Source organism: Leguminivora glycinivorella, chromosome 19 (assembly GCF_023078275.1).
Source record: "Leguminivora glycinivorella isolate SPB_JAAS2020 chromosome 19, LegGlyc_1.1, whole genome shotgun sequence".
Lineage (NCBI taxonomy): Eukaryota > Metazoa > Arthropoda > Insecta > Lepidoptera > Tortricidae > Leguminivora > Leguminivora glycinivorella.
In genome coordinates this window covers 2,031,402-2,045,325 of record NC_062989.1, presented here as the reverse complement: position 1 = coordinate 2,045,325, position 13,924 = coordinate 2,031,402, and the positions used below count along the sequence as shown (strand labels likewise).

The following is a 13,924-nucleotide window of genomic DNA, read 5'->3' as shown; positions in this document are numbered from 1 at the left end:
ACGGACGGACGGACAGACGGACAGACGGACAGACAGACATGGCGAAACTATAAGGGTTTCTAGTTGACTACGGAACCCTAAAAACTCAGTTAAAAGATATTGCGAAAAAATCTTTAAAATCGAGGTTCCGCTCTCGACTTTTTCCTCCTTCAAAACTTAATCAATCGTAACGAAACTTGAGAATCTGAATAACAATGAAATTATCTGTGTCGGACCGTTTAGTTTTTTTGGCTAATTGTTACCAATTTTGAATACCACACCTTTTTTTGCGCCATAATCAATAAGACCGTTTTTGGATATTTTTGATGGGCTCTAGCGTCTTTAAAAATAAGAATATCAAAAAAATGAACACGGAAAATGAAACGGACACAACGGTCAGAAAAAATCAGTGCTCTATCTTCGAAAACCAGGGAGGAAATAGTCGAGAGCGTTTGTATGGAGAGTTGACCCCTCCTGTATTGTTTTAAGCTATTGCAGCAAATACAATGTAGGTACACAGGTGGATTATGACTGCTAAGTCAAACAGCATTCTCGATCCAAGCAAAGATAATCACAAAAGCTTTTTGTCGTCTTTGGTTTACACAATTAAAAAAAATACCTACGAATTTGAATGTGTAAATTGTCATAAAAACCAATCAACAATTAAAAAGACTGTCTATATCAATATCCAACCACAGCCTGTGGAGACAGATTTAATTGGAAGCTGAAAATTATTTTGGAGACATATCGTCACTACTTTGAAAAAATCTCGTATCTCACACTGCTCCTCAAAGACAAAACGTAGTAAGTCTATATGCATTCCATACATACTCAATACATTTTTCTCTTCATTTACTGAAAAAGATTATTATTATTTATTATTTATTATTCAAATAAGTTACACAGCATAACAGTAAAACCAATGCACTGTGAAACTAAAAAATAAAAACAATAGGTATAGCACATAAAACAGTAAAAATCAGACAAAAAAAAACAATATTCTATTTAGGCGACGACGTAACAGCGTGGCTCCGTTGCGTCGTCTGACACGGCGTAGGGTTCGGCAGATTGCCCCGGAACCGCCGAAACAGCACGCCCTTCGGCCAGAAGTCTGCACTCGCGATGGTGTCCTGCAGCGGCCGCGGCACTCGCAACACAAACGAACTGAAGTGCACGTAGTGGCGCGACTGTAGCTGGAACACTCTCAGCGTGTAGCCAGTCTTCTGGCGAACGTACTCCACCACCTCATCAGCCCCGGCGGAGTAGTGCAAGCGCGACACGTAGAGCGCCCTACTCGGCGTAGCAATCCGTAGACCTGAATTCACTGGTTCCGCATTGCCACACATAGTCTTACGAGGCGCCCTGCGCGCCTTGCTCTTCTTTTGCACCAATGTGAATCCCTCCTCATCCACATTGGTGTGGGCAGACTTTTCCACAATAGGAGCCCGTGATACCTTTACAGGTGCATTTACCCGGTTCGTTGCGACGGACTCACCGACAACGTCAGCATATGCACGCTGACGCGAGTTCGTTGATACAAGTTTGATTCAAATTAGTGCCGAATAATATAGTCCCGGAGCTGTAAGAACCTCTTTTTGACACATGACAGCGTCCACAAAACGTAAACTTGCGCAACCTAATGAAAATTTAAATAAAATCCCGTAATAATATTTAAGAAAATCAAGTACTTAAAAACAATATTTCGCTTACTTAACACATGTTGCATTTTTGCGGATCTTCGTTAGTGAGTATTTTACGATATTAATTTATCACGCAGGATTTACTTATTATGTCATTTATCATTCATTTTTATTTTTAAACTAGTGCTGTGGCAGAGTCTGTCATTTCGATTCAAATGACATTTCAGTAAGTTTATAGAAATCGTATATTTGTTTAAAAAGCGCCTATTGTACATAGGGCCTAATCGATTCAACCAATTCGAAATTAATCGTTAGATTTGGCAAACGATACGTCTTAGCCACATGCCACATCGCAACATACTTCAAAACAAATTGCTAAGGGAAGAAAATAGATGCTATAGTATAGCTGAATTAAAGAAAAAGTTAAAAAAAAAACGCTATTGGAGAAATTGCCCTATATTTATCTACCTAAAGTATTTATAAGTGTAATAGAGTAGTCCAGGAAGCATGAGCACATGTAATAATAATGCGCACAGTGCGCACTGCATGTAAATAGTTTTAAGTTAATTAGTGCCTAACAAACATGTAAGTACTTATATGTAAAAGTGAAACATGAGCGCTATCTCGCCAACAAACTGCAAGACAGTTTGGCGAGAAACATAAGTGTGAATCATATAATGTACTTATTTGTTAAATAAATTAAAAAAAAAGAATGTGTCAAAAATGTAAACTTACAAATCCGGGACAATAGGTATTCATTATAAAGTTCCCACAGTCTATTGTAGTATTTATATCCACAGGTGAGCCTGTGTTTAAATTCGCCGGCCTCCGCAACTGGGGCACGCATAATGGCCGACCCATTTACAGCGTACAATTAAATCTGTCCCCGTGGCTGGATATTGTTCTAGACAGTATTTTTTAATTGTTGATTGTATTTCTATGAACTTACCAAAATCTTAAAGAGTTGTTGACTAAAGGTTGTTTTTCAAAAGCTATTACAGTGTAACAGATTTCTTCTCGGAAGAATAAAGTAATTGTTTATTTTTCATGATTTCATGTTAGTAAAACCTGTATAAGTAGTATACAAATAGGAGAATAAGCAACCAAATGTCACCTATCACCCAAGACATTAATGTACTACTTACTTTGTTCTTATGTTTATGTATCATCATGGATGCGTTATCCCGGCATTCACTGCGGCTCATGGGAACCTGGGGTCCGCTTTGACAACTGATCCCAAGATTTGGCGTAGGCATTAGTTTTACGAAAGCTATAACTGCCATCTGACCTTCCAACCCGAAGGGTAACTAGGCCTTATTGAAATTAGTCCGGTTTCCACACGATGTTTTCCTTCACCGAAAAGCGACTGGCAAATATCAAATAACATTTAACGTGTATCTAAAAATTACAATGAGTATTTCTATGACATCGATCCATTTATGCATTCACTTCCAGCTTTAAAAGGACTTATTAGATCTAAACTTTTGTTGTTACAGTAAATTTATCATATGTTTTTCTCCTCGCAAAGACGCATTTGCATGTTTTTGATGTATACCCTACTTTTTAAAACATTTATGAACCTCCAGCAGGGCAATTATGGTCTGTCATTAAATATATCTCTATCGTCTACCGAAAGTGGAATTATATTGTAGCTCAAAGCATACTAAAGTTATAAATCGGGGTTTAATAAAATGAACGCGTCGATAGATAAATGATAAGTGTGTGAGTGACCACTGTTGTCTTTTATAAAAATCCGTTCAATAGCTGCCTTTATTTCATTGCGGGATGTGTTTTGGAACAATAAAATGCACGGATTTTTCAAATTGACAGTTGTGACACCTGTCAAAGTTTGATTTGACATTGACAAATGTCACATACACCCGAAAAACATAGAAGTCAAAGATGAAAGTAAGTTGTGTGTTGTAAAAACTAAAGGAATTCCACCAAAAATGGTAAGTTTAATGAAATAACAATACTTAGTATACTAATGGTAATATTTGGGTTCTTGTAGTTTGTTACATTATTAATTGCTTTTGTTATATTTTTCAGTTGATGCAAGACGGACAAGCGGGCAGGAGAATGATAGTGAAATATTTAAGAGGATACGTACCCGGGAGCACAAACGTTTACGATAATATCGTTATCTCTATCGCTCTTCAATATTGGCGCGACAGAGCCAGACTGTGTTTCAATAGGTTGTGTGACAAATTTTAAATGGGCTTGAATATATACTCAACAACAGCGGGCACTACAAGGCTCTGGCATAGAGTACCTAGAGCATGGAATGAGGTACATAAATTAAATATTTATAAATATTATAGGATGTTCTTACACATATTGACTGAGTCCCATGTTACGCTCAAGACGGCTTGTGTTGTAGGTACTCAGACAATGATATATATAATATACAAATACTTATATACATATCAACAAATCCACGACTTGGGAACAAATATCCGTGCCCATCACACAAGTAAATGCCTATACCGGGATTCAAACCCAGGACCGCAGCTTAGCGAGCTGGGTCACTACCCGCTAGGCCAGACCGGTCATCTCATGCGAGTACTATAATTTCTAATGGTTATGTAGCTACTAGCTGACCAATATAGAAAAAAAAACTGAATGACATTTCAAACAGATAATTCTTAAAATTTATAATTGAAAGAATGATAGCGCATAAAGGCAGTATAAACTTCCATAACTTAATTCTAATTAACACAAGTCAAATTATAATCTATTGCCTCAAGCACTAGAGGCCTTGGTCACTTTTTCTTTCATATGTATAATTTATTTCGGTTTTAATTCCATAACTTAATTGATACATAATAACTATAATAAATGTCTCTTGTTAATCATATATATATTTTCCCAAATCCAGTTTCTAATAATTGTTGCAGGCTACCATTGCATAGTTAAATATGATGTGGCTCCTTCTTGTCATACTTTCTACAGCTGCAGAAAAAGAAAAACAATGTGACACTGAACCATACTTCGGCCAGTGAGGTGTAATTGAACTAAATGCCATAAAACCAACTTGTTTGAAATAGTTTGAAATAGGTCCAGAAAAGTTATAAGTGTGAGTGTTACTTTTGTAATAATTAAGCCCTTTAGCGTGCCTGCGTGGTGACGGGTTAAGAATTTCACCACCCCCTTTCTTCCCGTGGGTGTCGTAGAAGGAGACTATGGGATATGGGTTAAATTGTGGTGTAGGCGAGAGGCTGGCAACCTTTCACTGCAATGCCACAGTTTCGTTTTCTTTTAACCCCTTATTTGCCAAGAGTGGCCCTGAAGCTTTAGTGGTTTCATGTGCTCTGCCTACCCCTTTATGGGATACAGGCGTGATTGTATGTATGTATGTTAAGTCCTTTATTCAACATCGTGAGGAAACCGGACTAATCCCAGTAAGGCCTAGTTACCCTTCGGGTTGGAAGGTCAGATGCAATCGCTTTCGTAAAAACTAGTGCCTACGCCAAATCTTGGGATTAGTTGGCAAGGCGGACCCCAGGCTTCCTTGAACCATGGCAAACGCCGGGATAACGCAAGGAGGATGATGATGATTCATAAACATTTAACAGCCCCTCTAGCACAACTTGCCCTGTCGCGCGCGAGTCCATACTTGAAGTCTCGTTTGATGTATGGACTCGCGCGCGCGACTAGGCAAGTAGGCAAGTTGTGCTAAAGGGTCTAATGACCAGTTTGGCTTAGCGCATAGTGACCCTACCTTCTAAGCAGATATTCTAGGGATTGTATATGTATGTTTGTCCCGGAACCATGGATGTTTATTTTGAATATTATATACTTACATCATATGACTTATTTAAGATGGTTATTCATCATTAAAGTTACCATAAAAGGTGACCTCTCTAATTTAATTTATTTTGTTTTTGTTTCAGTCATGGTATATTAGAAAACACTCAAGATATCGAGGAAACACAAGAAGTTGATGTCGATCTAATCAGAGATATTAATTATTTTCAATTTTAAATACTTTTATCAAAAACTATTTTGTATTTTATTTCAAATACTATAAAGTGGATGTGTTTTGCATTTTTTTAAACTTTAAAATACAAAATTCTTTTTCACCACACCAACTGGTAGAAGCTCTCTTCATTCTCCAAAAAACGGATGAGAAGGTTGAATTTTATCCGCAAGATTGCAAAGTTGTTTCATACAGATTTTAACTTGTCCTAAGCTGGCTGGTAGATTTTGCCTTTTAAGTAGGTATGGTGTTTTTGAATCATATCATACCTACTCGCATATGTTTAATAAATTGATGATTTTGATTTAGGTACAGTTAGTATTTTCCTCGTATTGCTGTGGTGAAAAAATTGGTGTTTCCCTCGGGGCAAAATTTGTATAACCATTGTGCCTTGAAACCCTCGCAACGCTCAAAACTAATAGAGCTGCACCTAAGAAAGGTTACTTGTTAGATTAGTTTGTTTGTTTTTGCACTTCTTCGTTAGGTACTTTATATAAACTGTATTAAGTTGTGACAATAAAGATTATTAATTCAATATTTTTATACGACATACATAAAAAATATGGAAATATATGGAGAATGGCTCTAATTTCCAGTTATCTGAACTTGTGAAAGTTTTAACAGTGCAGAACTTAATTTCAATGACCGAAGAGCTGGCGACTTCCTCACACAACTTATCAGCATTGCGGTACAGCGAGGGATACAATGCCTTAAGGGCCTATTTTAGACATTAGATTTAGACAAAGATTATGTACATTTCTATGATGAAAAATAGTGTACAAATGTCAGTGATAAATGGTACCTATTTGCTTTAATTTATATTTTTCTAGGTTTCGTAACACAACAGTACAGTACATTTTAACTCAGAACCCATATACAAATGTCTTAAGTACATTTCACACCTACTGTACCTGAAATTTACATACTAATGTTTTTTGTCAAATAAAAAAAACATTTTATTTTGGAAATTGTATTATTTACCTATTTCAATATTCTCGCCGGCACAGAGGTGACTATCAGATTTTATTAAGGCTGTATGCAGTGTGATAGTAAAACAAAATAATGTCCTAAATAATTGTTTATTGTGTACGCTCGCACGCCAGCTCTTGACAACAGCCAGCAGTTGCAGCATTGCATCATGCTTAGATAGGCCGAGAGGCACCTCTTCCATAGTTCCTCTTGAACCACGAATTTTCTGGAAGAATAAAAAAGAAACAGGTACAGGCAACCAATCTGAATCCTAGGCCACGGTAGGATCCTTTTACAGTAAAATTCAAACTGACTTATATAGCAAATAAAGCACAGTATCAATAAGAAGGGGTTCTAGAGTGGTCTGGGATGCTAATTAGTTAACTGTAAATGTAAGCAGCAGTTTAGAAATTATTGTCACACAAGAAGTCTATTTTTAGGTTGTACCTACTTGGTTCAAAAAATGTGGCAAATTATCAATATAAAAAGAAACAGGGACAACGTGTCTGGTGGGAGGAGAGAGTAAACTTGAAAGTGAGTTGATACCTTATATAAAGGGAACATGATGTTTGAATTGCCTTAACTGACCTAGATAATAACTTTATTTTCATAAAATAAATGATGGTATATTCTGTGAAAGTGTTAAAACTAGAGCATACTCCTATTCAATTGGAATCCACTGGAACAGAATAAACACACTGTAACAGTGTAAAATTAATCATAAATAGTTGTTCTCCATTGTGTGAGTTTGTCTAAATTTATATCTAATTTTAATTTAATATAAACAGTTTAATAATAACGCGCTGGTGGACTGGCGGTGAGAGCCTGCGACTTTCGATCCGGAGGTCGCGGGTTCGAACCCCGGATCGTACCAATGAGTTTAGTAGGTACTCAAATGACTTACTTGCCTTCTGTTGACAGCAGATATGTACAATGTCAATTGATTGAGATGCTGGGTCATATCACAGTAGTCTACCAAATGGATGAGCCATAATCTTGTCTAGTTTTGTGTTGGTAGTTGGCACTAGCTCTGCTAGGGTGGATAGGTAATTAAGAACCTAAAACAAATTAGTAAAATGTGTAAAATAAAATAAAAAAGCCTTGTACAAATACCAGTGACGGCTGGTGAAAATTTCTGCAAGGCAACACTTAGCAAAAAGAAACCTGAAGAAACATTAGGTACTTTACTATAGGCAAGCCGGTGGGAATCGGCTTGTATGGACCAGCCGCTGCTGACAAATACCTACTATTCTGGTAATTTGGATCCAATTTAGTCCCATAGATCTATCATTAAAACAAATAAGTAATCAGAACAGCTGCAATTTTTTCAAGTTGATATTTCTCCTTGGGATATGAATAAATAATTATTTTGCCAAAGTAATAGCTGATTTTGTGTGTTTGTTCAACAGATATATTAGAGTAGGTATGGCAAAGATACTTTTGAAGTGCTTTTGATAACAATGATGATGCTATGTGGGAGTTTTGTGAAATGATGATGTTTGTTTGAAGCAGCTCTGTCTGTCTCTAACATACAAACTTTTACATTAACATTAGTTAGGCATCAAGAATGTATTTACTTAACTAGATACACTGCAATCATGTCAATTTTATAAGTAGCTTTACCTCAGGGCACTAGGTAATCCATCATGGTTGTTAGATTTGTGATTCTCGGCGTTAAGTTGGGGAATGTGAAATGCACTGTCGCCTCCTTATGCACTCTGTAAATACTTATTTATGCCATTTCTTATGCATTTCTTCATCGTACTTATCAGACGGGTTGCGAGCGTCTCTTGAAGCGTCCGTGTATTGGAATTTTCGACAAAATTTTCTTCTACAGCGGCGTCGAGTAGGTATAGCATAATTTGACTTTCCTGCAAAGAAATTATGAGAATAGTATACATAGCCGAACTTTCTAACTAATAAACTTCCAATATAATCATAGAAAACGGATGCTTACCGGATATTTATACTTTAAAATAGATCGATTCACTAGTTTTACTTCGACGATAAAGCTTATCGTGACCTCAGAACCACTTAGTTAAAATTAACTCCCCAAACTGTCAAAATGGGACGATCTGTCAAATGTATCCAACGAGCATGTTATGCGAATTGACGTTTATCAGCTCGGTCACTTACTGCTATAAATGTATAACTAACTTCATACTCTAACGAGCCAGCATGTTAAGAGCGATATATATCGAAAATTACTGTCATTTTATTGAACCCTAACTGTCAAATTATCTCTATCACATTTCCATGCTTCGCCCGCAGGTCTTTTATCCCTTATACATGTTTGCTACCTATGTTATTTGATATATGACTGTATGTGTTCTGAACAATAAATAAAAAATAAAAAATAAAACATTTCGCACATAAGTTCCGAAAAATTCATTGGTACGAGCCGGGGTTCGAACCTGCGATCTCCGGATTGAAAGTCGCACGCTCTTACCGCTAGGCTACTATTAAACACTGTATATCCATACTTAATATTATAAATGGGAAAGTGTGTGTGTCTGTTTGTTTGTCCGTCCTTCACGGCAAAACGGAGCGACGAATTGTCGTGATTTTTTAAGTGGAGATAGTTGAAGGGATGGAGAGTGACATATATAGGCTACTTTTTGTCTCTTTCTAACGCAAACGTAGCCGCGGACAAAAGCTAGTAAGCTATAAACTTACGTACCTACTTTTCTTATTTCCCTGTAGCTTTACCAGTAGATGTAAATTGGCTACCGGGCCCGACATTGATGTATCGAAAATCTTGCGGTCTTCATGAATGCTTTATTTCAGGCACGTTACGGTCAGGAAAATCTTTTTATGGATAAATCTAATACAATATGTATACCAAGCAAGTTACCAAGCACATGTGAGATCGATTCAGCTTGGGAAAAATTGTTTTCCCCTCACTGGCTCGGAAACACGTCTTTTGTCCTTTAATACCAGCTGGTAAAAACGCATTTTATCCACTAGTGGGTAAAGTAATTTGACCTTGAATAAAGTCAAATTAACTGCTTTAAAATTGATAAAAGTAGGTGAATCTAGTAATAAAGATGATTTACCACCTGTGGAACTACTGGAAGCAGTGATAAACGCATTTTTGCATTGTAGATAGTTTCCTCGCTATAGTGAGGGGAAAAGTTTTGTGTTACACTTGGGTGCAAATGTATTTTACTTCTCGTGTGTTAAAAAACTAGCAAGTTCAGGATTCTATTCTCGAACCACTAGCTCGGGCACCTTTGCATCCGGTATGGCTCGCGGAGTTTTGATTAGGTTAGTATTTGATTTAATTTTCTATATTAGTTTTAATTTTTTAGGGTTCCGTACCTCAAAAGGAAAAAACGGAACCCTTATAGGATCACTTTGTTGTCCGTCTGTCCGTCCGTCCGTCCGTCTGTCAAGACCCTTTTTCTCAGGAACGCGTAGAGGTATGAAGCTGAAATTTATATCAATTACTCAGGTCTACTGTCCCTTGAAGCTGTGAAAAAATCAAACTTCTAAGCCAACGCAATCAAAAGATACAGCCGTTTATGCCGCAAATTTTCGACACTTGCAAGGGAATCAAAACCTACAGGGTGCTTCCCGTGAACTCAGAATCTTGAAATTTGGTACGAAGCAACGTCTTATAGCATAGATAAAGGAAAAATTACGAAAACCATAAATTTTTAGTTACATCACATAATATATTTTTTTTAATAATTTTAACCTTACTACCCATTTCCTCATAAACGCGTAGAGGTATTAAATTGAAATTCATACCAAATACTCAGGTCTATAATACCTTTAAGCTGTAACAAAATCAAACTTCTATGTCAACGCAATCAAAAGAAACAGCAATTTAAGCTGCATATTTTGAAACTCGCAAGTACTCGCAAGGGAATCAAAACCTAAAGGGTACTTCCAGTCGACCTAGAATCTTGAAATTTGGCATGAAGCAACGTTTTATAGCACACATAAAGGAAAAATTCCGAAAACCTTAAATTTTTAGTTACATTACAAAATATATATTTTTTAATAAATATAAACTTATTACTTTTTTCCTCATGAACGCGTAGAGCTATCAAGTTGAAATTCATATCAAATACTTAGATCTAATTGCCTTTAACCCGTGAAAAAAAAAAAATTCTAAGTCAACTCGATTGTCGTAATGAACGAACTTTGTAAACCTTGCAGGTTTGTACGGAACCCTCGGTGCGCGAGTCCGACTCGCACTTGGCCGGATTTTTAATTTTAAATGGACTTACTCTTGGCCACAGACTAGCCAAAGGCAAAGACGTGGCCTACGATGGAGTGAGCTCGCCCGAAGATGCCTGTTCACTCTTGATTTGAAGGTTGCCGGTTTTTCACATTATCCGATCCTATATCGGATGTCGGAAGGATTTCAGTGGAAAAAACCCAAGATGACGCCTGGAATGTATATGGGATATCGGTCCGACATCGGATATCGGATCGGATAATGTGAAAACACACTAAGTCGCTGCAACTAATTTTCAAAGATGCTGTGGGCAATGATGATGATGAGATAATAAAAATAAAAACACTGTGTATAGTTCAGTGTTGTTGACAGTTAACATTTATTATAATTTCGTTAACAATAACCACTAACTAAACATTCACTAAGTTATATACAAACATTATAATATCTTATATGTACAATTGTACAAACATCTTGTTCAACAGTTTTATATGTAGAGGTATGTGCAGTCAATGATGCAGTTTGCACCAGTTTTCAACCCTTTCACAGTAAAAGTCAAACTGACTTCTATAGCAAATAAAGCAAGGAGTCGTTACGACAGGGTTCTAGGTGCCTTAGCTTAGGATTGTAATAGGTTGACTGTACCTACATTTGTGTCAAAGAGCTTAAAGTTAGCAATGCGGCGTGGGTAGTAATAAGTTTAAAAATTTGGCATAAGTAATAGGATACAATAAATACTTATTTAGGTCCTAACACAATTATTTTACATTTTTGATTCAAATTATAATTGCACATCACGTTGGAGGAAAAGGATTTTTCCCCTCACTAGCTCGGAAACACGTGTTTTGTCCTTTAATACCAGCGGGTAAAAACGCATTTTATCCACTAGTGGGTAAAGTAATTTGACCTTGAATAAAGTCAAATTCACTGCTTTAAAATTGATAAAAGTAGGTGAATCTAGTAATAAAGATGATTTACCACCTGTGGAGCTACTGGAAGCAGTGATAAACGCATTTTTTGCGTTGTAGTTTCCTCGCTATAGTGAGGGGAAAAGTTTTGTGTTACACTCGGGTGCAAATGTATTTTACTTCTCGTGTGTTAAAAAACTCGCAAGTTCAGGATTCTATTCTCGAACCACTCGCTTCGCTCGTGGTTCAACTATAGAATCCTTTCACTTGCTCGTTTTTCAATTCCACACTCGGCGTTAAAATACAACTTTGCCCCCTTGTATAACAAATAACTATTTCTTCTTTAGGAGGGATCATAGTAGCATTTTTCTTCCCTACTACACAGGAAGGATTAAAATGGTAAAGTACTAGGTAATGCTAACTGGCAACCTTGTACTAAAAAATAATTGTACACAAAATTCATTTTAGCATGTCCGTTTTCACATTATCCGATCCGATATCAGATTTCGGAAGGATTTCAATGGAAAAAGTCCAAGATGGCGCCTGTAATGTATGGGATATCGGATCGGATAATTTGAAAATGCATTTACGTTACTGGTTATTGAGAGGTGGATAGTAGGTAACTTATGTAAAAGTAAAGTGTGGTATAAAATAGTACATTACGATACAAGTGCCTAAAAAAGGAAGTTCGAAACGAGTGGCGATAAATTAAAACACGACCGAAGGGAGTGTTTTAAATCGACACGAGTTACGAATTTCCTTTTTGCACGTGTATCGTACGACGTTTTTTCGACCTGCCATATAATGAACCACTTCTCGTAAAACAAACACCATCTGTACTGAAATTGTACTGTCATACTCATAGGATCCAATATTCCATTCGAGAGGCACAGAATGTAGCGAAGGCTGCTCGGACAGGAATAGACTCGGCCTCCAAAGCCCCCGACGGTCCAGTAGCTTATTCAACGCATCGCTGCTTCCTTTAATACGAGTACATACGGGGAAAAATTATTTTTTAGGGTTAAAAAGGAAAAACGGAACCTTTATAAGTCCTTTAATATAGGATCACTCGTGCGTCTGACTGTCCGTTTGTCACAGCCAATTTTCTCCAAAACTACTGAACCGATTAACTTGAAATTTGGCACATATATGTTAACCTGTGACCTAAAGACGGACATGTAATTTAAATTAAGAAAATTTAATTACCTATAATTACCGTCCCTAGACCGTTTTTGGAGGGTAAAAGTGAAAATTAAAAATCAAAGTTTTTTGAACTAGGTATATTGTGTTACATATTAAATGAAAGAGCTTTTTATAGGTATTTCATAAATATTTTTTTATTAATTTTTAGTCAAGTAATTTTCGAGTAATTTAAGAAAATAGGCAAAAAATTAGCAATTTTCATTAGTCGATAGGGTCCGCATTCGGGGTACGAGAGATTTCTGGAACGCGTGCCACAGGGCCCGCATTCGGGGAAATTAAATAGTAATAGTAACTTTCACTGGTTGTTATCTCGCCTGCGGGGAGTCCCCGTATGCTGCATAACGACCAATCAATTAGCACTATTTTCATTGGTTGTTATCTCACTTGCGGGGAGTCCCCGTATCCCGTATGACGCATAACGACCATTTATATTGCACCACTTTCATTTGGTTGTTATCTCGCCTGCGGCGACTCCCCGTATGCTGCATACCGAACGAGTTAACGACCAATTAAATTGCACCACTTTCATTTGGTTGTTATCTCACCTGCGGGGAGTCCCCGTATCCCGTATGCCGCATAACGACCATTTAAATTGCACCACTTTCATTTGGTTGTTATCTCGCCTGCGGCGACTCCCCGTATGCTGCATACCGAACAAGTTAACGACCAATTAAATTGCATCACTTTCATTGGTTGTTATCCCACCTGCGGGGACTCCCCGTATGCTGTATACCGAACAAGTTAACGACCAATTAAATTGCGCCATAAAAGGAGACCGTCTTCCTGCGATACATTATTTAAAACACGAACAAGTTTTAAATTGACACGGGTTGTGAATTACCACTGCGTATTCACAAGTGTATTACAATGTTTAAGAGTATCTACCTATAGACATAATATATGACGTTTAACTCTTTCGGCATAGGAAAGTTAATAATATTTTGCGCACTAGTGCAGTAAAGAAGTACCAAAATGCATTGCAAAAATAGTGCTTTTTCCTCGTCCTATATAATATTGATACTTGAAAATGCAAAAAAAAAAACAAACGAAATTGGCC

At 37.0% G+C, this 13,924-nt stretch overlaps 2 long non-coding RNA genes across 2 annotated transcripts; one reads left to right on the top strand and one right to left on the bottom strand.

Moving 5' to 3' along the window:
* Positions 1-3,206: 3,206 nt before the first annotated feature.
* On the top strand, positions 3,207-6,133 carry LOC125236357. The gene is made up of 4 exons (XR_007178198.1): positions 3,207-3,571; positions 3,669-3,908; positions 4,517-4,695; positions 5,513-6,133. It is a non-coding gene; the product is annotated as an uncharacterized LOC125236357 (long non-coding RNA).
* Positions 6,134-6,661: 528 nt separating this feature from the next.
* Positions 6,662-8,838, bottom strand: LOC125236358. The gene is made up of 4 exons (XR_007178199.1): positions 8,525-8,838; positions 8,191-8,438; positions 7,472-7,625; positions 6,662-6,793 (listed from the first exon to the last, which is right to left on the bottom strand). It is a non-coding gene; the product is annotated as an uncharacterized LOC125236358 (long non-coding RNA).
* Positions 8,839-13,924: the final 5,086 nt, after the last annotated feature.